Source organism: Cupressus sempervirens, chromosome 1, assembly GCF_028749045.1.
Source record: "Cupressus sempervirens isolate cs-2001-9-10 chromosome 1, ASM2874904v1, whole genome shotgun sequence".
NCBI classification, from domain to species: domain Eukaryota; kingdom Viridiplantae; phylum Streptophyta; class Pinopsida; order Cupressales; family Cupressaceae; genus Cupressus; species Cupressus sempervirens.
The window spans coordinates 335,873,077-335,897,557 of NC_143118.1; the positions used below are offsets into that span (position 1 = coordinate 335,873,077).

The window sequence follows — 24,481 nt, forward strand, 5'->3', positions numbered from 1 at the left end:
GTTTGAAGAAGGTATGAGCTGATTTCTTGGAGTGAAGCCTGATAATTTTAAACAAAAATTGTTAAAAGGAGAAAATAAGCATTATAATGTTGTTTTTTTAAGCTATATGTCATTGGCTTAGACTTGTTTGGTAGATTTGCTTTGTAAAGCAAAGTTTAAAATTGTAAGGTGCAGTTGTAACTGTGTATTAATATGGCTTCAGGAAGTAGTATAGCTCAACCATAAATTTCAATATTTTCTGGTCAAAATTATGAATTTTGGGCTATAAAAATGAAGACACTATTTTGTTCTCAAGGCATATGGGATCTTATTGAAAAGGGTTTTATTGAACCACAAGATGAGTCTACATTAACACAAGATGAAAAGGATAAATTACAAGATAACAGGAAAAATGATGCTAAAGCGTTGTTTCTAATTCAACAATCTTTAGATGAATCAATTTTTCCTAAGCTTTGTGCTGCTAAAAAGTATAAAATTGCATGGGATATTTTAGAAACAGCATATCAAGGGACATCAAAAGTTAAGATTGCTAAATTGCAAACTTTAAGGCGTGATTTTGAAAATTTGTGTATGAAGGATTCAAACTCAGTTGATCAATTTCTAAATCAAGTAATGAATGTGGTTAATCAAATTAGATCATATGGTGATGACTTGACAGATCAAAAAGTTGTTGAAAAGATACTTCGTTGTTTGCCTAGAAAATTTGATGCCATTGTTGTTGCCATTGAAGAATCTAAAGATTTGACAATACTATCTATTGATGAATTGATGGGCTCACTTTTATCTCATGAATCAAGAATGAACAGAAATAACAATTCTTCTTTGGAGAATGCATTTAGATCGTAGGTATCTTTTGGAAAAGGAAGAGGAAGATCAAACTACAAAGGAAGAGGAAGAGGTAGAAGCATAGATGGACATGGAAGTCCAAATCAAGAAGAGAGAACAAATCAATCCATTCAGAGTTCTAATAGAGGACGTGGCAGAAGTTCATTCCAACACCCATCATCAAGGTTTGATAAATCTCGAATTCAGTGTCATTATTGTAAGAGATTTGGTCATATTGCAAGTGAATATAGAAAGAAACAAGAGGATATTGAAAAGAATGGTGCTAATTACTCAGATGTATTTGATAACAATTCAGGAAGTTTACTTATAACTTGTAATGTTGCTCAAGAAAGCTCTAGTGATATATGGTTCCTAGATAGTGGATGTAGTAACCATATGACTGGAAATAAAGATTTGTTTGCTAGCTTGGATGATTCTGTAAAATCTGAAGTAAAGCTAGGAAATGATAGTAAAGTCTCTGTAATGGGAAAAGGTGTTATAAATGTCTTGACAAAAAATGGAGGAAAAAGATATATTCCTGATGTGTATTTTGTGCCTAGATTAAAACACAATCTCATGAGTGTTGGTCAACTAGTACAAAAGGGTTACAAAGTTTCTTTTGATAATGATGTTTGCACAATCTTGGATAGAAATCCTACTGGCAAGTTAATTGCAAGGGTCAACATGACACAAAATCGAATGTTCCCCCTCTAGATTCATTGCATTCAAGGAGGAAAAGAAGTTAGTTTCAAGACAATATACTCAGATCAGTCATGGCTATGGCATTTGAGGTATGGTCATCTTCATTTTGATGCTTTGAGTTTGTTACAAAAGAAGAATATGGTGAAAGGATTGCCTCAAATATTGAAACCACCAAGTTCATGTGAAAGTTGTATTTTGGCAAAGCAAAATAGAGAAAGTTTTCTGGTAGGAGGTTCATATAGAGCAAGAGCACCATTGGAATTAGTTCACACTGATATATGTGGACTGTTAGTGTAGTTTTTTAATTTTCCTATTTTGCTAGGTTTTTCCTACACTTTTAATAATCTCGCTTAGGTTAATAAAGCATGTCTTATTAGGTGAATGGTTGTGAGGTGTCACCTTCCTACATGTGAGCATCCATTAGCTATCTTAGGAAGATACTTTGTTATCTTTAGTCCGATAGATGGTTGCTCCTCATTGGTTGGTCTTGCCACCTACTCCCTCTTCCTAGCCTATATAAGCATGCTACCTGGCTTGTATTTATATATCTCTTATTTTTTGCATCCTCTTAATGCTATTTTGCTTCCAGCATTTGCATTACTCTCTTGGAGACTAACTCTATGATGCTATTTTGATTTTGTATCATTTGCATTCATAGTTTAGATATTTACTCTTTGCACTAGTTTTCTGGGTTATTAATCTTTTCAGATTCTAACATGGTATCAGAGCTTTTCTATGTGCAAGAGTAGATTTTAGTTTCCTTATTTGAGAGATTCAGGGGGGGCAAATAAACTTTATTGTAGTTTTTTGAAAAATGAAGTATGCTCTTCTCTTGCATCTTTGGATGATCTTGAGAATCAGAAAAGTTTTGACAAAAAAACACTTTCCGAGTTTTGTTCGCAGCCCCAAAAAACTATCTGGGTATCTTTTAGATTTTGCATGCAAGCTGTATATTTTTCAGAATCGAGCATGCAAAGCTACAGCCATACTCCTCTCCGTTGGCAGTCACAGATTTGAATGCAATTTTTCTTCAAATCAGGGGGTTAGCAAATTTTCAGAGCACTTTCAGCCCAAATGGACATCACCATTGGATCCAGAAGGCCATTTGCAGTCAGGATTCATATAAAGCTTTTCGATTTTGGAGACAAAGCTTTGGGAGGCAAATTTTTTTTTTTTTGCAGGGCTTCCGTACGGATCGTACGGACGATTTCGGCATCAAAAAATTTTTAAAAAATTATTTTCGGGCCGCACCACCGTAGCAGCGCTCGCGCGCCACCGCGGGGCCGCCCGCGGTCCGCTCATCTAGCGGCGCCTCCTATTTTCTCCTCCCCGCCGGCCGCCGCTGGCGGGCCACCCATTAGCCGCCGCGGCTGGGCGGTGTCTCCCTCTGCACGTCTCCTCCGCTAGTTGCTCTTCTCCGTCCACTGCCTCTGCCTCCGGCCGCTCCGCTCGCCACCGAACTGCACACTCAGCGCCGCGTCAGCAGCTGTGGGGGTGACACGTGGCCTGGGTGCCACGTGGCACTTTGCCACGTGGACTCTGCCACATCACCTGCCACGTCATCTGTACTGCCACGTGGTGATGCTACGTGGCATCCTTTTTTGTGGTGACGGCCTAGAAACCGTCAAATTTAATCGACTCGATTGCTGACATCAACATGACATCATCCTTGCATCATCCATCCTTGCATGCACCTCACCTGATTTGGTTTTAGACCTACCTTTCATTTTTTGGCCATAACTTTTGCATACGGAGGTATTTTTCCGATCCGAAAGAAGCGTCGAAAAGCTGATTCTGAGACAGAGATGTTGGTATAGGTATTTTTGTGTTTTGATTCAGTTTGGTTGCCTGTTATGGCAGTCAAAGCCAGATGTTCTATTTTGCACTCCGGGAGGCGTATCTTGAGCTTTCGATCTTCGATTTTGGACTTCTTTATATCGCTGGAAAGCTCTTTCTGTGCTCTTTCTAGTGATGCTGGTTGTTGTTCCAGATTCTGTTCTAGACACATCCTATTCAGTCTTTTGCATTTTAGCATTCTAGTGGATATTCTGTTTGTTTCAGGTTCAGAGATCAATTTTGTTGCTTCAGTTGCTTCGTTTTGGGCTTTACCTTCTGTTGTTTCAGTCTTATATTTTTTCTGATCATTCTTGATATTCATTGTAAGCATCTTTATGCAACGCACTGAGATAAAGTGCCACTCTTGCGTTTCGGAATCCTTTTCATCATTGTGATTCGTTGTACTCACACTATTATATAAAGTGCCATGGGGGGGATAGTTGTTTGCCGCTTATAGGCCCTCTTTCTCTAATTCCTCATGCAGTGTCAATGACACATGCCTTTATTTGTGTTTGTACCTCACTCTCGATGAGTTTGGCTCCTGTGTTGTAGGAGATTTTTGGCCCATCTTTTCAGCTGCCTGTCACCTCGCCTACCTTAAGGGGAGGTTATATTGTTGTTCTATGCTTCTTTGGTTGATGGTTCGTGCCTTCTATTTCCATGGAGGTTCCTTTGGTTGATGGTTTGTGCCTTCTATTTCCATTGAGGTTCTACAGATTAGCATTTTGACAGAGTTTTGCGGTTCTTCATGCTTCAGTGATGCTGCTTCTTCATGATCACTCCTTGTTCCTATTTTAGGGGACAATTTCCCTAGCAGGAGACTTCTTCAGTTCTTCACTAGGTTCTTACCTCTTTTTGGGGGAGAGTTTTTCCCATTTGGTTTTCTCTCTTTCCCCGCTTTCAGAGGTTGCATCTTCTTGCATTGTACTTGAGTACCTAACATGGCCTCGTTGCCGGGACCCATTTCTACATCCACCTAAGCTTCGCTTATGGGGGGGTGTTAGTGTAGTTTTTTAATTTTCTTATTTTGCTACGTTTTTCCTACACTTTTAATAATCTCTCTTAGGTTAATAAAGCATGTCTTATTAGGTGAATGGTTGTGAGGTGTCACCTTCCTACATGTGAGCATCCATTAGCTATCTTGGGAAGATACTTTGTTATCTTTAGTCCGATAGATGGTTGACCTCCTCCCTCTTCCTAGCCTATATAAGCATGCTACCTGGCTTGTATTTATATATTTCTTATTTTTAGCATCCTCTTAATGCTATTTTGCTTCCAGCATTTGCATTACTCTCTTGGAGACTAACTCTATGATGCTATTTTAATTTTGTATCATTTGCATTCATAGTTTAGATATTTACTCTTTGCACTAGTTTTCTGGGTTATTAATCTTTTCAGATTCTAACATGGACCTATGAAAACTCCATCTTTAGGAGGAAGTATATATTTCCTAACATTTATTGATGATTTTAGCAGGAAGATTTGGATATACTTTCTCAAACAAAAAATTGAAGCTTTTTAAAAGTTCAAGGAGTTCAAAATTTTGGTTGAAAAACAAAGTGGTCACTACATCAAGGTATTGCGATCTGATAGAGGTGGTGAATTCAGTTCTAATGATTTTCTAGAATTTTGCAGATTTCATGGAATTAAGAAGCAGTTTACCACAAGGTACACACCACAACAAAATGGTGTAGTAGAAAGGAAGAATAGAACCATAATGGAAATGGCAAGGCAGTAAGGCAATAAAATCAGTGTTATTTCTGTGTATTTGTCTTTCTCTTTGCCTTCAAAATGGTATCAGAGCTATTACAAACATCCACAGTCACAGAGCCGTCCACAGCCACAGACAAACAGCCGCATACAACCGCCCAAGGTCATTTCAGAATCAGTCTTCAACTACCAGTAGTTGCATATATTAATTGATATATATTAATATTATATGCCATGCAATACACGTGTTTGATATTCTAGAGAGTTCTCAGACCTCTATAAATAGAGGCATTATGTAAAGATTTGAGTATCAGATGTTTATCTGATCATGGTGGATCAATAGAGCCCATTTTGGGTTTCTCATTGTGGATCATAAGTGGATGGAATGCAGTAGCATTCTAAGGATTTGTAATGGAGTTTAGTTATGTTAATGAGTATGAAGTGTTGTAGCACAACTTGATGTCTTCATGTTTGTCTTTGATCCACTCTATCCACCTCCTTCAAGTGGTATCAGAGCTAATGGGAGATGATTTTGGAGATCATGGAGAGGTCGATGATCTTGAAGTGTTTTTTGGCAAATGAAAAGTTTCAGCCATTGAGTATTTGTCATTAAGGTTGTGGCATCGTAGCCCAACAGGCAATGGTATTGGAAGATATCTTCTACAAGAATAAAGAGAAAAACAAAGAAGCCATGAAAAGAAAGAAGCCAAAGTTGAAGTGTGCATTAGAAACATGTGGAGCATCTTTGTGCAAGTGGGAGTGCCAAAGAATGCATACACATGGTATGGAAAATATTGATAACGGAAATGTTTATTATGTTTGTGTTTGAAGTATGTATTTGATGTTATAGAATAGTTATTAGTTGTGGTTGTAGTAAGTAAAAGTAGGTTGTATTGGTGGTGAGTTGGTTGTCATGATTCAAAGGTCTATGTGTGCTGATTGGATAAAAGTGTTGGGATTGGAAGTGTGAATTTGTTTGTCTAACTGTGAAGGCTATGATGTTGTTGATAATAGTTAATGTAATAGAAGATTGTTGAATTGATATTCTAATGTAATTAAGTTAATGTAATTGTGTTATTTTTGTGTATTCCACTAATGCTACTGCATTTATATTGGTGGAAATGACTCTATTGAAAGAAATAACACGTGGGAATTAATGAATTTACCTAAAGGAAAAGAATGTATAGGAGTCAAATGGGTTTACAAAACTAAATTTGATGAAAAAGGTAAAATTGTTAAGCACAAGGCAAGACTAGTTGCTAAAGGTTTTTCACAACAATATGGAGTTGATTATAATGAAACATTTGCTCCAGTTGCTAGACTTGACACAGTTCGAACTATTTTAGCAATAGCAGCACAAAATCATTGAAAAGTGTATCAAATGGATGTAAAATCAGCTTTTTGAAATGGTTTTCTTGATGAAGAGGTATATGTTAAACAACCACCTGGTTATGAGGTTAGTGGGCATGAAAACAAGGTATATAAACTAAATAAGGAACTTTATGGTTTGAAACAAGCTCCTAGGGCTTGGTATAAGAGGATTGATTCATACATGATAAGTAATCAATTCAATAGAAGTAACAATGAGCCCACGTTATATGTTAAGACTAATAAGGAAGGTTAGATTTTGATTGTAGAAAGACAAATACACAGAAATAACACTGATTTTATTGCCTTACTGCATTGCACAAATGCATTCTCATTCAATCTTCATCACTTAATTGGGGGATATCAATTCAGCAATGACAAAGCCTTAAACATTTTCTCATCCAGATTCCAACACTTAAACTCCAAATCAGCACACATAAAGACCTTTGCACTATGACAACGAGCTTTATCACACCATCTCACATTTTATTCAACATATTACACCTAAGATAACTAACTTAACTTTAACAACTAATGCATAACAACTAACACACATATTTCAAACACAAACATAATAAAAATTTCCATGATCAATATCTTCCATGTCATGTGTATGCATTCTTTGGCACTCCCGTTTACACAAAGATGCTCCACATGCTTCTAATCTATGAATGATAATGTCACATAGCACTAACTCAAACACACTTCAACTTTGGCTTTCTTCTTTTCACAGCTTCTTTGTTACTCATAGCAATCTCTTGACTTGTTCTTCTCTTTATTCTTGCAGAAGATGACTTCAAATGCCATTGCTTGTTGGGCTACGTTGCCACAACACTCTTCATCGATTTTAAACTTCTTGAGCTCTCCACAATCTCTAGGATCATATTCCATTAGCTCTGATACCACTTGAAGAAGGTGGACAAAGTGGATCAAAGACAAACACGAATGCAATGATAAACATTCAAATCAATAAACAAAACACAAAGACATCAAGTTGTGCTACAACACTTCATACTCATTAACATAACTAAACTCCATTACAAATCCTTAGAATGCTACAGCATTCCATCCACTCATGATCCACAGTGAGAAACCCAAAATGGGCTCTACTGATCAACCATGATCAGATAAACATCTGATACTCAAATCTTTACATAATGCCTCTATTTATAGAGGTCTGAGAACTCTCTAGAATATCAAACACATGTATTGCATGACATATAATATTAATATATATCAATTAATATATGCAACTACTGGTAGTTGAAGACTGATTCTGAAATGACCTTGGGCGGCTGTATGTGGCTGTTTGTCTGTGGCTGTGGACGGCTAAGTTGTCTACAAGGCCAGACATAATGTTACTACATATGTATTGCATTTATATTGTTTTCCCTTGTCATAATTACTTCGAGTTTTATGGCTTACCCCTAACCAATGCAATTCTGAAGTGGTTTCAAGCTCACCACGAACTTCTCAAACATTGTACAAATGATTTCAAGATCACCATAAACTTTGCACTCAAATGGTTTACAAACCAAGCACTCATTGGTTCTAATGACCACAAATCATCATTATAGGGAAACTATCCTCACTTTGGGCCTTTCTCTTTTGTATCTGCATCAAACTAATTATTGAGTCCATATAAAAAGAAATCCATCCACCAAGATACATGGGTGCCCAGCCACTGTACTCACCAGTTCTATAGGAATCCTTTTCAGATACATGGTTCATCAATACATTCAGTCAAACTCTAGGGTGTCGGGTACAACCGATAATGCACCCCTTACAATAGATTAGTAACAAGCAATTCTTATTCAATCTTCATCACTTGATTGGGGAATATCAATTCAACAATCTACTATTACATGACCACATTTGATATGACAAAGCCTGAAACATTTTCTCATCCAGATTTCAACACTTAAACTCCAAATCAGCACACACAGAGACCTTTACACTATGACAACAAGCTTTAGCACACCATCTCACCTTTTATTACACCTAAGATAACTAACTTAACTTTAACAACTAATGCATAACAACTAACACACATATTTCAAACCAAAACATAATAAAAATTTCCATGATCAATATCTTCCATGTCATGTGTATGCATTCCTTGGCACTCCCGCTTGCACAAAGATGCTCCACATGCTTCTAATCTATGAATGATAGCGTCAAATGGGTAACACATGAGAATTAACGAATTTACCTAAAGGAAAAGAATGTATAGAAGTCAAATGGGTTTATAAAACTAAATTTGATGAAAAAGGTAAAATTGTTAAGCACAAGGCAAGACTAGTTGCTAAAGGTTTTTCACAACAAGATGGAGTTGATTATAACGAAACATTTGCTCCAGTTGCTAGAATTGACACAGTTCAAACTATTTTAGCAATAGCAGCACAAAATGATTGGAAAGTGTATCAAATGGATGTAAAATCAGCTTTTTTGAATGGTTTTCTTGATGAAGAGGTATATGTTAAACAACCACCTGGTTATGAGGTTAGTGGGCATGAAAACAAGGTATATAAACTAAATAAGGCACTTTATGGTTTGAAACAAGCTCCTAGGGCTTGGTATAAGAGGATTGATTCATACATGATAAGTAATCAAATCTATAGAAGTAACAATGAGCCCACGTTATATGTTAAGACTAATAAGGAAGGTCAGATTTTGATTGTATGCTTGTATGTTGATGACCTGATATTCACTGGAAATCTATCAGTAGACATTTTCAAGTCAGAAATGATAAAAGAATTTGAAATGACAGATTTGGGGTTGATGAGATATTTCTTAGGTATTGAAGTTATTCAATGTGACAAAGGTATCTTCATTTGTCAATCCAAGTATATAAAGGATGTTTTAAAGAGATTCAAAATGATGAATTGCAATCCAGTGTCAACTCCAGTTGCAACAGGAACAAAACTTAGCAAGGTAGAAATGGGCTCTGTTGATCCACCATGATTAGATAAACATCTGATACTCAAATCTTTACATAATGCCTCTATTTATAGAGGTCTGAGAACTCTCTAGAATATCAAACACATGTATTGCATGACATATAATATTAATATATATCAATTAATATATGCAACTACTGGTATTTGAAGAGTGATTCTGAAATGACCTTGGACGGCTGTATGCAGCTGTTTGTCTGTGGCTGTGGACGGCTCTGCGGCTGTGGATGATGGGAGAAATTAATACTGCCAACACTCCCCCTTAATTTCTTCCACTAATGCTTGCATTTATATTGTTTTCCCTCATTATAATTACATAATACACAGCCACTATCAATAGAATATTAATTCAACAATGCTACTGCATTTAGCAGACGAATGTGAAGCACGTGGAGAACAATCTCTATCCTTTTCTTCACCTCTCCTCCGATGGAAACCTCTTCGTCTTTGCTAACAAAGATTCAATCTTGCTCGATTACAAAAACAACCGTGTTGTGAAGACGTTTCCTACGTTACCCGGCGGCGCGAGGAATTACCCCTCGTCTGGTTAATCTGCAATGCTGCCATTGACGGTTTCTGATGGATTTGAGCGTGTCGAAATCCTTGTCTGCGGCGACGCTCCGGATAACGCCTTCACGTCCGCACATGCGGGGAATTTTGTGACGGCGCTCCAGAGCTGCGGGAGAATTGTGATCACGGATTCGAAGCCTGGTTGGGCGATGGAGAACATGCCGGCTCCGAGAGTCATGGGTGACATGTTAAGTCTTCCCAATGGAGAAATTCTGATAATTAACGGTGCCCAGAGTGGGTCTGCCGGTTGGGAACTGGGAGAAAATCCGGCGCTTGCTCCGTTTCTGTACAGACCCAATTCATTGCCCGGGAATCGATTTTCGACCCTCGCGGCCTCCACGATTCTAAGAATGTATCATTCCAGTGCAAATGTCTTACCCGATGGAAGGATCCTCGTCGGGGGTTCGAATCCCCACGAGGATTACGTTCTCTCAGGAACAGCTTATCCCACGGAGCTGAGACTGGAAGCTTACAGTCCGTATTACCTGGACAGAGCGTATCAGATCTACAGGCCCACCAATATTGCCGCCATGTCTTCTTCCTCAGTAAACTATGGCAAGACCATCACTGTGCAGTTCACTGTTTCCAATTACACTCCGCAGAACATTGGGTTCCATTTGTACGCGCCTTCCTTCACAACTCATTCTTTTTCCATGAACCAGAGGATGCTCATTTTGGCATCAAGCTCTCCAAACTCAGTGAGAGGAACGTAGTATGATGTAGTGACGGCGCCGCCGAATTCCATGAACCAGAGGATGCTGGTTTCGGCATCAAGCCCTCCAAACTCAGTGAGAGGAACGTACTCTGCAGTTGTGACGGCGCCGCCGAATTCCGTTATTGCACCGGCGGGTTACTACGTGCTGTTTGTTGTTGGCAATGGGCAAGGGGGTTCACGTGTCTTAATTAGAAGGTATATTATCTTTCTTTTGGCGAAGCCATGTATTTAATAGAGGGATGGGGACTCTAGAATTTTTGTTGTTATTATTGGTAGGCTTTAGGCTTTAGTTGGAGCAAGGCTGTGCGTTATTATAAACACAATATGCAGTGGCAAGGAAGAATTGCAATAATTCATTTCTTGCTTAATTAGTGATTAAAACTGATGGTTTCAAAAAATTATATTTAAGTATTTTTATATTTTATTGTCACTTTTTATTTTTCTAAAGTATATATGTGAATTTTTTAATTTTTTAAATTATTAAAATTAATTTAATGTAATTTGATTAGCTAATCTATTTGGTTGTTATAGGAGTGGATTTATAGGAAACACTACTTGTATTATGAGACAACATTGTAGAATATATATTAAAATATATGTTAGTAAATTTCTTTTAAGGTTAATTATCTCTCTTCTAATTCCAAGATCTAAATTATTTGCGAGGTCATAACAATGTCCCACTTTAATGTCTAAGGTCCAATTTAAATTTAGTTCGTGCTATTTATAAGCATCTTAACTACAAACTTAACATAGTTATTTTAAAATTCTTAATTTATATTTTTTTATTAACTATTTCACTCTATAGTATATTTTCTACAAAAAATATCTCATACACTAATTTATCAATTTTTAATAATTATATTTTTAATAAAAAAAGTACATTAATATTTTGAATACTATTATACATTACTTCTATATTAATCTAATTATTTCAAATTTTTTATTTTTATATTATCTAATCATTTCATTATCAAACATTTATTATCTATATTCGACTTCTATTTATTAAATTCAATTCATAATTTAATAAAATTTAAATAATATAACTTTCAATAAATACAAGCCACTATGTAACACTTGTTACTCTTTCTTTCTATCCATGGACTTTAGGAGATAGTTTTCTTCATAATATTACATGAAATGAAATGATGTTATCTTAATTAGGAACTTCTTAAAAGACTATAAATGCAAAAAGAATATAGATAGAGAAGGAAACAGAGTTGTTGACTATCTCTCTATTTTAGGTTGTAATGGCATTACTATTTTCACAGTCCAACCTTCCACATTCATTGAGCAGTATAAAGATTTGCAGGAATTGGTCTCTAATGAGATTCTAGAATGTCAGAAGTAGTTGCCCTCATTTGTAATGGTGTTAAAATCTTCGTGTTTGTTGAGCCCTAGTACCATTGTCAAGCTTTTGTACCTACCGTGATCCAACATGTGTCGAGTTTCAATATTTGCAAAATTGGGTAGGATGACATTTTTACCAAGTTATCCAGGTATAGTGCTAACTAAGTAATTTTGGGCATAGTGCTTACAGAGTAAGTTTGTGCATAGTGCTTACTGAGTAAGTTTGGACATAGTACTTACTGAGTAATTTTGGGCATAGTGCTTACCGAGTAAGCTCAGGCATAGTGCTTATTGAGTAAGTTCGAACATAGTGCTTACTGAGTGAGCTTGGGCTTAGTGTTGACCAAGTTGTAGAATTTGGATCAATGGTAATCAAGTGTATGCCGAGTTTCATGTGGTGTTGTGTTGACGGGTGCTTGTCAAGGTCAGTAATGATCGAGTTCTTGCTAGATATTATGTGAAAGTGTGATGATAGTGATAGATTTGAATGAGGGAGTAGTGCTAGATGAGTGGTGGATTGCCACTGAGTTGTATTCAATTTGGCAGCTTATGTATGGGCTATTACTAAGTACTGATCATTAACTATTGAATTTAGTTTGACATGTGTGATGTTGTGGTAAGTCTTGCTAACTTTTTTATGCATCATGCTTATGGACGTCACCTAAGTATTATTTTGCTTCAATTTGGCCACGTGGATTTACACATGGCAAGATCAATATAAAAATTCTCTAGTTTGGGGGCATCATTTTGTACTTTGGTTGTCATAATTGCAATTGGGTTATGATTTTGGTGGCACTCTCTTTATTAATCATGTGGGATTGGGTACTTCATATCCTTCAAGCGTGTGATGAAGGATTTATCTACATGCGATAAATGGATCCTTTTCTTAATTTTGTCTTCCTACTTTGTTTGTCTGCCATTTCACTTGGTCTTAGGATATCGTCCATGTATGATGCTTGTTTGAAATGTGATTCCTGCTACCAGTATCACCGAAATATCCTCCCAAAAAAATTTAGAATTAAGCTTCAACCAGTTGTGGAAGAAGATGCACTTTCTTCTTCCTTGGATGATGTGGCACTAGATGTCATGTTTATAATGCCTTCTTACTCTATTCATTGTGCGATTTGCACCATCATTGGGGAGGATTTTTTCTCTGCTTCTTCAAGACATGTGTTGTTTCCTTCAAATTTGGTATCGATATTCTTGTCTAATGCTATGGACCTATTATAATCTACATCACACCTAGAAATTATTGTTGTTAAGGTGGTTCGACCAAAATTTTGGGCTGATAATAAGTTGAAATGGGCGATGCAGAGCTATGATTTGTGGGTCAAAATGCCCTGGTGGGTGGTTTATTTTCTAGGTCTTTACTCATGCAAAAACATGAAGTCATGGTGACATTCGAGGTGTTGCAAAAGTCCTTTGAAAAGAATAACTGACGGTTCCTGACACAAACTTTGCAAGTTACAACACGGGTGTTAGGTCATTAGCTGGCTGAGCACATAAAGAAATTTGGGTTTTCTTTGCCTTATATTTTGGGCTCACCAGTATCCCCAAGTCAGTTCGTCTATGTGTCAAGTGCTCGGTCTGCCTTGGTTGCTACAACTTGAAATTCACCTTCTTCCATTGATATATTAGTTGTTGTCACTAAAGGTTTAGGTTTAGGCTGGGAGGTTAATACTTTACCATGTTTGGATTCTGGTTGGGGTTATTCTCTGCAACCTGGTATGCCTTCCACTTCTACTGAGGGTGCTTCTTGTGAGGACATGGAAGAATGTTAGTTTAAAGGTTACCTTATTTCTTGTGTTTTAATTTTTCCAACACTAGTCATGTTTTACAAGGTTGGTTATTTTGGTTGATTTTTGAGTCCTCCATGCCTATTTTTCGATTCAACTATGAAAATGTAAAACTTCAAAGATTTTTGTTTTTCAGCAGGAATCCTCCTACTTTTTGTAACTTTGAATAGCTCATCGATATAATATGTTGTAAATATCGATGATTTTCATTTGTACATATTGTGATGATGCTGGTTTTTCATTATGGTTCTTTCTCAATTGAGCTCTTGAACCAATTTTTATTAATATAAATATATTCAGTGGCTTGTCCACTTTTGCCAAAAATAAATAAATAATATTTCAATAAATTTTTTTAGGCTATATTTAAGAAAATTTTCTAGACATCACTTGAAAGAATATTTTTTTTCATTTTATTAATTGAAATAACAGATATATATTGTTGTAAATTAATACAAGAGGGGGTAGTACAAGCTGTCACAAAAACTAAACAATTATCATAAATATAATATCTAAACTTATAACATTTGTGTTACACAAGTAGGCATTCACATGTTCCCATGATGCCACCCATCAACTCCTAATTGATGTTGAGATATGGGAACATCTTAGCATCCACAAAACATCAAGTGAGATACTCAAACATTCCTTGATCATACTGGGAATGTCTAGGCATTCCTAGATAGAAATCAGTTTTGTAATCAATTTTTTGCATTTAACTTTTATTTTATTTTACTCCTTAGAGTCATATTAAATTTTTTGTAACTAAAATTTTACATACCATATGTTTAGTACACATTATAAACAACACTTCCATCATGCCACTTTGTACCACCATTCCCTCATCATCCCCAAATTGAGGCCTTTTGTTCCAGCATCTTGGAAATATATCCAACCATTCTTGCATGCAATTGTTCTTTATAATGGTTTAACTAGGAAGATCTTAAACATCACACACAAAAGAAAAAATTAAAGTACTAAAAAAATAGTTAGTGTGTAATATTTTACCTAAGTAATATAACTATGTATAAAACATAGAATTGACAAATATTTGCAAAAGATATATTTATTAAAAGAAATAAAAGATATAAAAACTTAATTATGAATCTTATGGTATAATATTAAACAATGTCACCAATTCTAAAAATATATGCTAGTCAAATATTAATGATTATTGTTTATTATTGTAAAAGAAATAACGGTCACTTGAATTTGTAATATCAAAGAATTTAACAATGACCAATAAAAAAGGGATGCATTGATTATAGGTATAATGATAGAACCATAATTATTAAGACTTCATATGTGCTATTTTGTTATGTTTTAAAAATAGGACTCAATAGAATGTTATTACACAACATCCATGTCAAAAATAATATGTATTCATGATAGCTTTATGTTGGACTAAAATAGTATTGAACTTATTTATAGGGCCTTGATATGACATGTATTTGCACAAATTTTGTTCTAATGATCAAATTATTAAGAAATTGTGGGTGATCATTTCTTTAGAAAACTATGTTGATTGACAATCAATTTGCCTGAGGTAAGTAATTGAAGACAAACTAAACATTATAAGACCATTTTGAAATAATCAAAATAGATTTTAGATAAAGGTTTTGATTATAAGAGGCAGGAAAAAGGTCGTGAACTTGAGAAATGACAAAGTAACACTAGTATTCACTATTGTGGGCCATTACAACCAAGAAACATAGAAGAACAACACTGGCCCAAATAGCTAGAGCCCTACCAATCATCAAAATTGATAAAAAATAACCACATGTTTTTAGAATAACTCATGTCCCAAACCATAATACTAAAACTACTAAAGGATATTAATTTGTTCCAACCAAACTAGTGTTGGGACCCCAAGTTCAAGTAAAATATACTTAAGTTGTTACTCAAAATAGGTACATGGGAGAAAATAGAAACAAAAAAGACCAAACAAAACTTATCATAAAAAGAACAATGTCTAAAACTAACCCAAAAAAAAAGAGATTCATTGGCATTAGGTCTTTTTGATATTTTTCCAGTCATTAATCACGATTTTGAGGTCTTCTGGCAAGCTTGTAACATCCTTCGGGCTCTTTTCTTCATCATGATTTCCATCTACTATCTTACCAAACTTCTTTATTTTTCTCCTTCGTGTTATGGTGCCTAAGAGATCTATTCTCACCGTCTCCTTCTCAACTTTATTAATGAGGTCCATAATCTTCCTAGAGAAATTCCTCTCCATAATTTCCATCTTTATTTGCACTTTGATCAAAGGATCCTCTAGGGTTTTTATTTTGACCCTAACTAACATATTGGTTGACCTAATTTTAGTACCTGAGAAATTATTATTCAGCCCTCACTCAACCTCAAATGGAGCTTTTTGAGTGTTGTACAAGAAACACAATCATTGTCTTTCTTTAGTCGTACATTATTATTCTTGTAGGCTTGAATTTTTTCTTGGTATGGATTCTTTTGTCTTTCTATTTCTTTTATTCTAATCTTCCTACATACTTATTAGTCCATAGGCATTGGGATCCTTTTACTCTTATTGCATCATTCTTATCTATTTTCTTCCTCTTCACATCTTTGTGTCAATACCCCATAGCCCCACTTCTCTTTCTTGTTCATAAAAGCCTCCTTAATTTCCAATGCACTTCCCCTTTTATTGGACTAGATCTGGCTTGGTTTGAATTTTTTTTTTTTTTCTAAATCCCTTCCATTCATCTTTCCTAAGGTGATTCAATTTATACTTGATGCGTATTGTCATGTTTAGAATTGGAGTTAAATCGTCTTCTTGGAATGCAATAATTTACAATTGATTTAATAAATTAGTTACTTTTAAAGGGTTTTATTCTTGGCATAAGTGGTGATGACAAATAGTTGACATGTTTGTCTTTCTTTCCACATTAGGTGTACATGTTGTGTACTAGATTGGCTGCACCTAAAATATTTCTCTATTTTTGTATGTGCATATACATTTTTGGAGCCTCAAGTTAGCAGGTAGGGAGCATAGTTGTAATAAAGGATTTTTAATTAGAATTATTTTTTAAACCATGAAAATCTTGTAATCAATATTTGAGATCATGATTTATAGTCTTCCAGTAAGATAAGTTTAATCTAACAAACTTGTAAGCATTTTAAAATTAGAACATTCCTAAATGTAGCACTTTCTATCCACATGTAAGTCTCTTTTGACCACCAATGTGCCTACTCATTGAATTAAGTTTTCTTGCTCCCTTCTTGTAGTTGATATTTGCAAAACCTTAAACTTTTAAATTTTCATATTTTAAAAGGTGCTAGCTCAATGGACGAATGCCTCCATTACAAGCAGGGCGATGGAGGTTTGAATCCATCATGCCTTAACATGAATGAATTAATTATATGGTAGTTTATTTTTAATAATATATTTTTTAAATTTATTGTTTTACACCATCTTCTCTCTAATCATCTTAAGGAAGACAACAAGTGAGATTAAAGACAGTTGTTTTTATAAAGAAAAACTTAAAATTCTCTTTAAGAGCCAATATTAGGTGTTTTTCCTTATTTTCTTTATAAGACAATGATTATTGTCTCTAGTTATGACAATTGACTTAAAAATTGTCTCCAATATTTTCTAAGTCTCAACTCACCAACAATATTCATACTCATTGAATTAATTGTGTTGGTCCCTTCTTATAGCTGATATTTGCAAAACCTTAGACTTTAGCTTTAACTTATTTTAAAAGGTGCTAGTTCAATAGAAGAGAACTTACATTACAAGAAGGGGGATGATGCCATGAATTGATTGTGCCTTAGCATGAATTAATTAATTAATTATATTATAGTTTATATTTAATAGTATTGTCTTTTAAAATTCATTAGTTTATACCATCTTCTCTCTAATTATCTTAAGAAATATATTAAATTAGATTAAAGACATATTTATATCTATAAAGACAAAATTAAAATTGTCTCTAAGAGACAATGACATGACTATCCTTATGGTCTTTATAAAAAAGTAATCTAAGACACTTAGCTAAAGACAATACTAAGGACAAAACAAAACTTTAGATTTGTCTCAAGTTAATACAATTTAGGTAAAAATGGTCTCAAATATTGTCTCAAAACCCCCTTAATTATGTTGTTTTAATATATTAAGTCAACTACTACATAAACAAGTACTTAAAACATAAATGTAAGGGACTTGATTTTAAATGGTGAAAACATTGTGTTCATATTGTGGGTTGCCAAAATCAAATCCTCATAGGTATATCTAATGTGAAAAATGATTACTCCTTAGTTCATAATTGACTTCTAATAAGAAAGTCGATTATTAATAAAAGTGAATACCCAAATAATAACGCTTAATATTCCATTTATTCTTTCTAATTTATTTTCTTATAAACAAATAATATTAAGTTAATAATAATAATATCTATATAGAACAATAACTATCCATAGCTATAGTCTCGCCTAGGAGATATATGACGCATAATAGTGAATATTTTGTAATCTATGTAGATGGGCTTATACTTAGTCCATGAGATCAAGATCATAGTCTATAAATTTTGAAGAGTATGGAAAATAAAAAGATTTAATGTTTTTCTATAATGAATAAAAAAAGATTTAATTCCATGAAAGGAAAATCATGATTGAATAATTTTTCAACTACTTGTTGCGAAAGCAATAGTATTCATGGAAAATCTGATAAATTTGGAAAGTCTTCAAATGAAAAATCAATATTTTTTCCTAAATGTAGTGATTTTTTGTATAAATTATATCAAGAAAAAATATATTTTGGTTGAGACTAATCATTATATTACATTTTGAATTAAAAATTCATATCCAATCAAATCTAATACCTCTGTCAAACAAACTAGAGAAAAATGTAAAATTTGGCAAATTTGGTATTATGCAACTATGAGAAATGCATCAATTTTTCAAAGTTAAAAAATTTACACCCTTCTAGTAAATCTAGTGATTATGTCTATTTGTTAAATATATAGGTATGGTATTTTTAATTTAAAGTTTGATATTTAGCTAAATTTATTATTTAGTTATTTTTTAATAAACTTGGATAATAGGAAGTAGATAGGCACATCAAATATATTGTGAATGGTTTTCCACACTCGATTCAGTTACACAATAGGGGATAGGCTAATCTCCATAAAAAAGTACCAAAGACAAAACAAAGTCAAACTTTTTTTTTCCTGATTCACAAAAACGTAGTGATTTTTTCCAATTTTGTTTTTTGTTTTTAACTACAAACTATGTAGATCATGAAGATCAAATGCTGAAATTTTCAAAAAAATCTATGATATTTTTTATCTTTTGAAAATTGGTCAAATATACACTTTTGATGGAGGATAGCTGCGTCCATACAACAAAGGGTCATGGACTTTTAGTTTATTGTTGACTTAGACTTGTATTTACATATCCTATTCAATCTCTCCATGTCTCCTTAAACACATACAATGGAGATTGTATTGAGGTATTATTTGCATCAGTGATGAGCATGGGAGCATAATCATTAAGGGTGAAGCACTCATTTTTATCACGTTAATAGTCAAAATACACCACAATGACTACCTAGTGTAGAGTGAACACAAAGAAATAAACCCTTTTTGTTTCATCAAATTTGGATGAAAACAATGTTGTCAGCTACATCATCGAAGTCAGAAACACACAACAATAGGCCAAAAACATGTTTTTGGGACATTTTTGGTGTTGGCCATGAAGGGTTGGCATCCATAGCAAAACCAAGCCTAATCGGGTACCCATTCCCAAATTGGATACCTGTTCTCAAATCAGATACCCATTTTTTTAAAAAAAAATCTTTTTAATTTTCTTTTTTTCATATTCTTTTACAATAGTATGAACCATTTTATGATACTTAATATATTTTTAAAATTCTTAAGGACCCTTAACCGAACACATAAGGGTTCCAAAGGATCCAAAGGGGTCATAAGGTACCCTTTGACATTCTTCAACCCATTCAATCACAATATGTGTTCTTATGGTTCCTAGGACCCCTAATCACAAAAAATCTATGATCTAATGACTAGAAATAGCTTTCAAATACCCCATGACCCTTTTTGACCCATTCAATGACATTAGGTGTTCTCAAGGGTCACAAGATACTCTATTACCTATTTTGACTCATTCATACACATAATATAAATTCCTAGGACCCCTAGGAATGTATTTTCTTATTTAATGAGTTAGAAGGAGTCATAGGGAACTTTATGATCCCATTGGACCCATTCAAACACATAATGTATGTCCTTAGGGGTACTAGGACCCCTAGGAACATATGTGTTCATAGGACCATTAGGAACATATGACCCCTTTGGACCAAGATAAACAATTATAACTTGTCACTAGGGTCATAGGACACCTAGAGACATATGTTGTTATGAAATGTGTTGAAATGGGTCATAGGTTATCCTATGACCCCTTTTGACCCATATAAATTATTAAATTATCTCCCTAGGGATCCTAGAACCCCTAGAGACATATCTTATAATGAAATATGTTGAAAGGGATCATAAGTTAACCTATGACCCCTTTTGACCCATATGAATGATTATAATGTCCTTAGGGGTCCTAGGACCCCTAGAGACATATGTGGTAATCAAATGTGTCAAAAGGGGTCATAGGTTATCCTATGACCCCTTTCAACCTATATAAATGATTATAATTTTTACTAAGAGTCTTCGGACTCCTAAATATATATGTTGTAATAAAATGTGTCGAAAGGGTTCATAGGTCATCTTATGACCCCTTTCAACCAATATAAATGATTATAATATGTCCCTAAGGGTCCTTGGACCCCGAGAGACATATGTTATAATGAAATGTGTCTAAAGGAGTCATATGTTATCACATAACACCTTTCAACCCATATAAATAATTATAATATTTCACTAGGATCCTAAGGACACCTAGAGACATATGTTGTCATGAAATGTGTTGAAAGGAGTCATAGGTTATCCTATGACCCCTTTTGACCTATATAAACTATTATAATATGTCCTTAGGGCTCTTGGGACCCTTAAAGACATATGTTGTAATGAAATGTGTTGAAAAGGGTAATAATTTTTTCTATGACACTTTTTGACTCATATAAATGATTATAATATGTCCCTAGGGGTCTTGTAACATCTAGAAACATATGTTGTAATGAAACGTATCGAAAGGGATCATAGGTTATTGCACAACCCCTTTTGACCCACATAAATGATTATACTATGTTCCTAGGAGTCCTAGGACACCTAGGGACATATGTTGTCATGAAACATGTCAAAAGGGGTCATAAGGCTATTGTATGATTCCTTTCAACTAATATAAATGATTATAATATGTCCCTAAGGGTCCTATGACCCCTAGAGGCATATGTTGTAATGAAATATGTCAAAAGCGGTCATAGGTTATCCTATGACCCCTTTTGACCGGTATAAATAATTATAATAAGTCCTTAGGGGTCCTAGGACCCCTAAAGACATATGTTGTAATGAAATGTGTCGAAAGGGGTCATAGGTCATCCTATTGCCCCTTTCAAACTATATAAATGATTATAATATGTCCCTAGAGGTCCTAGGACCCCTAGAGACATATTTTGTAATGAAATGTATTGGAAGGGGTCATAGGCTATCCTATGACCCCTTTCAACTCATATAAATGATTATAATATGTCCCTAGGGGTCTTGGGACCCATAGAGACATATGTTTAATGAAATGTGTTGGGGGGGATCATAGGTTGTCCTATGACCCTTATCAACCCATATAAACAACCCATATAAACAATTATAATATGTCCTTACGGGTCTTGGGACCCATAGAGACATATTTTGGAATGAAATACATTGAAAGGGGTCATAGGTTATCCTATGACTCCTTTCAAACCATATAAATGATTCATATATCTCCTTAGGGGTCCTAGGACCCCTAGAGAAATATGTTGTCAAGAAATGTGTTGAAAGGGTCATAGGTTATCCTATGACCCCTTTCGACCTATATAAAAAATTATAATATGTCCAAAGGGGTCCTAGGATCGCTAGGAACATATGTTGTAATGAAATGTGTCGAAAGGGGTCATAGGTTATCCTAAGACTGCTTTCAACCCATATAAACGATTATAATATGTCCCTAGGGGTCTTGGGACCCCTAGAGACATATTTTGTAATGAAATGTGTCGAAAGGGGTCATAGGTTATCCTATGACCCTTTCGACCCATATAAAAAATTATAATATGTCCCTAGGGGTCCTTAGACCCCTAGAGACATATGTTGTCATGAAATGTGTCAAAAGATCCTTTTGACCCACATAAAAGATTATAGTATATCCCTAGGGGTCCTAGGACACCTAAAGACATATGTTATCATAAAATGTCTTGAAAGGGGTCATAGGTTATACTATGACATCTTTCAAACCATAGAAATGATTATAATATGTCCCTAGGGGTCTTATGACAACTAGAGACATACATTGTAATAAAATATATCGAAAGGGGTCATAGGTTATCCTATGACCCTTTTCAACACATATAAATGATTATACTATGTCCGTAGGGGTTTTAGGAACCCTAGAGATATATGTTGTAATGAAATGTTTCGAAAAGCCCCTTTCGACCCATATAAACAATTATAACATGTCCCTAGGGGTACTAAGACTCCTAGAGACATATATTGTAGTGAAATGTGTCGAAAGGGGTCATAGATTATCCTATGACCACTTTCGACCCACATAAATTATTATAATATGTGCCTAGAAATCCTAAGAGCACTAGAGACATATGTTATAATGGAATGTATTGAGAGAGGTCACAAGTTATCCTATGACCCCTTTCGACCCATATAAAAGATTATAATATGTCCCTAGGGGTCTGCGACCACTAGAGAAATATGTTTTAATGAAATGTGTTGAAATGAGTAATAGGTTATCCTATTACCCCTTTCAACACATATAAATGATTATAATATGTCCCTAGGTGCCCTAGGACCCTAAAGACATATGTTGTAATGAAATGTGTAGAAAGGGGTCATAGGTTATCCTATGACCCCTTTCTACCTATATAAGTAATTATAATATCCCTAGGGGTCCTAGGACCCCCAAAGACATGTTTTAATGAAATGTGTCGAAAGGGGTCATAGGTCATCCTATTACCCATTTCAACCCATATAAGCGATTATAATATGTCCCTAGTTGTCCTCGGGCCGTAAGAGACTTATGTTGTAATGAAATGTGTTGAAAGGTGTCATAGGTTATCCTATGACCCCTTTCAAGCCAAATAAATGATTATAATATGTCCCTAGGGGTTTTGGGCCCCTAAGGACATATGTTATAATATAAAGTGTCAAAGGCATCATAAGTTATCCTATGACCCATTTTGACCCATATAAATAATTATAATATGTCCCTAGGGGTCTTGGTGCCCCTAGAGACATATGTTGTAATGAAATGTGTTCCTTTTGATGCATATAAATAATTCAAATATGTCCCTAGGGGTCCTGGAACCCTGAGAAACATAGGATGTCTTGAAATGTGCCGATAACCTATGACCCCTTTCAACCCATATAAATAATTATAATATGTCCCTATGAATCTTAGGAGCCCTAGAGACATATGTTGTCATGAATTTTGTTGAAAGGAGTCATAGGTTATACCATGACCCATTTCAAACAACATAAATGATTATAATATGTTTCTATGGGTCCTTTGAACCTTAGAGTCATATGTTGAATTGAAATATGTGGAAAGGGGTCATAGGTTATCCTATGACCACTTTCGACCCATATAAATGATTATAATATGTCCCTAGGGGTCCTGAGACCCTTAGAGACATATGTTATAATGAATTGTGTTGAAAGAGGTCATAGGTTATCCTATGACCCCTTTCAACACATATAAATGATTATAATATGCCCTTAGGGGTCCTAGGACCCTTAGAGACATATGTTGTAATGAAATGTGTGGAAAGGGTTCATAGGTTATCCTATGACCCCTTTCAACCCATATTAATGATTATAATATGTCCCTAGGGGTCTTAAGAACTCTAGAGACATATGTTGTACAATGAAATGTGTCAAAAAGCATCATTGGTTATCCTATAACCTTTTTTACCCATATAAATGATTATAATGTCCCTAAGGGTCTTGAGACCCCTAGAGAAATATGTTGTAAAGAAATGCGTTGAAAGGGGTCATAGGTTAACCTATGATCCATTTCAACCCATATAAATGATTATAATATGTCCCTAGGGGTCTTAGGACCCTTAAAGACATATGTTGTAATGAAATGTGTCGAAAGGGGTCATAAATTTTTCTATGACAACTTTCGACCCATATAAATGAATATAATATGTCCATAGGGGTCCTAGGATCCCTAGAGACATATGTTGTAATGAAATGTGTTGAAAGGGGACATAGGTTATATCCTATTACCCCTTCTGACCCATATAAACAATTATAATATGCCCCTAGGTGTCCTAGGACCACTAGAGACATATGTTGTAATGAAATGTGTAAAAAGTGGTCATAGGTTATCCTATGACACCTTTCAACGCATATAAATAATTAGAATGTCCTTAAGGTTCCTAGGACCCTCAGAGACATATGTTGTAATGAAATATGTTCAAAGGGGTCATAGGTCATCTTATGGCCCCTTTCGACCCATATAAATGT

At 34.8% G+C, this 24,481-nt stretch overlaps 1 pseudogene; it reads left to right on the forward strand.

Annotated features, from left to right (window-relative positions):
• Positions 1 to 24,481, forward strand: part of LOC149577568 (aldehyde oxidase GLOX-like) — a 53,574-nt pseudogene that overhangs the window by 19,850 nt on the left and 9,243 nt on the right.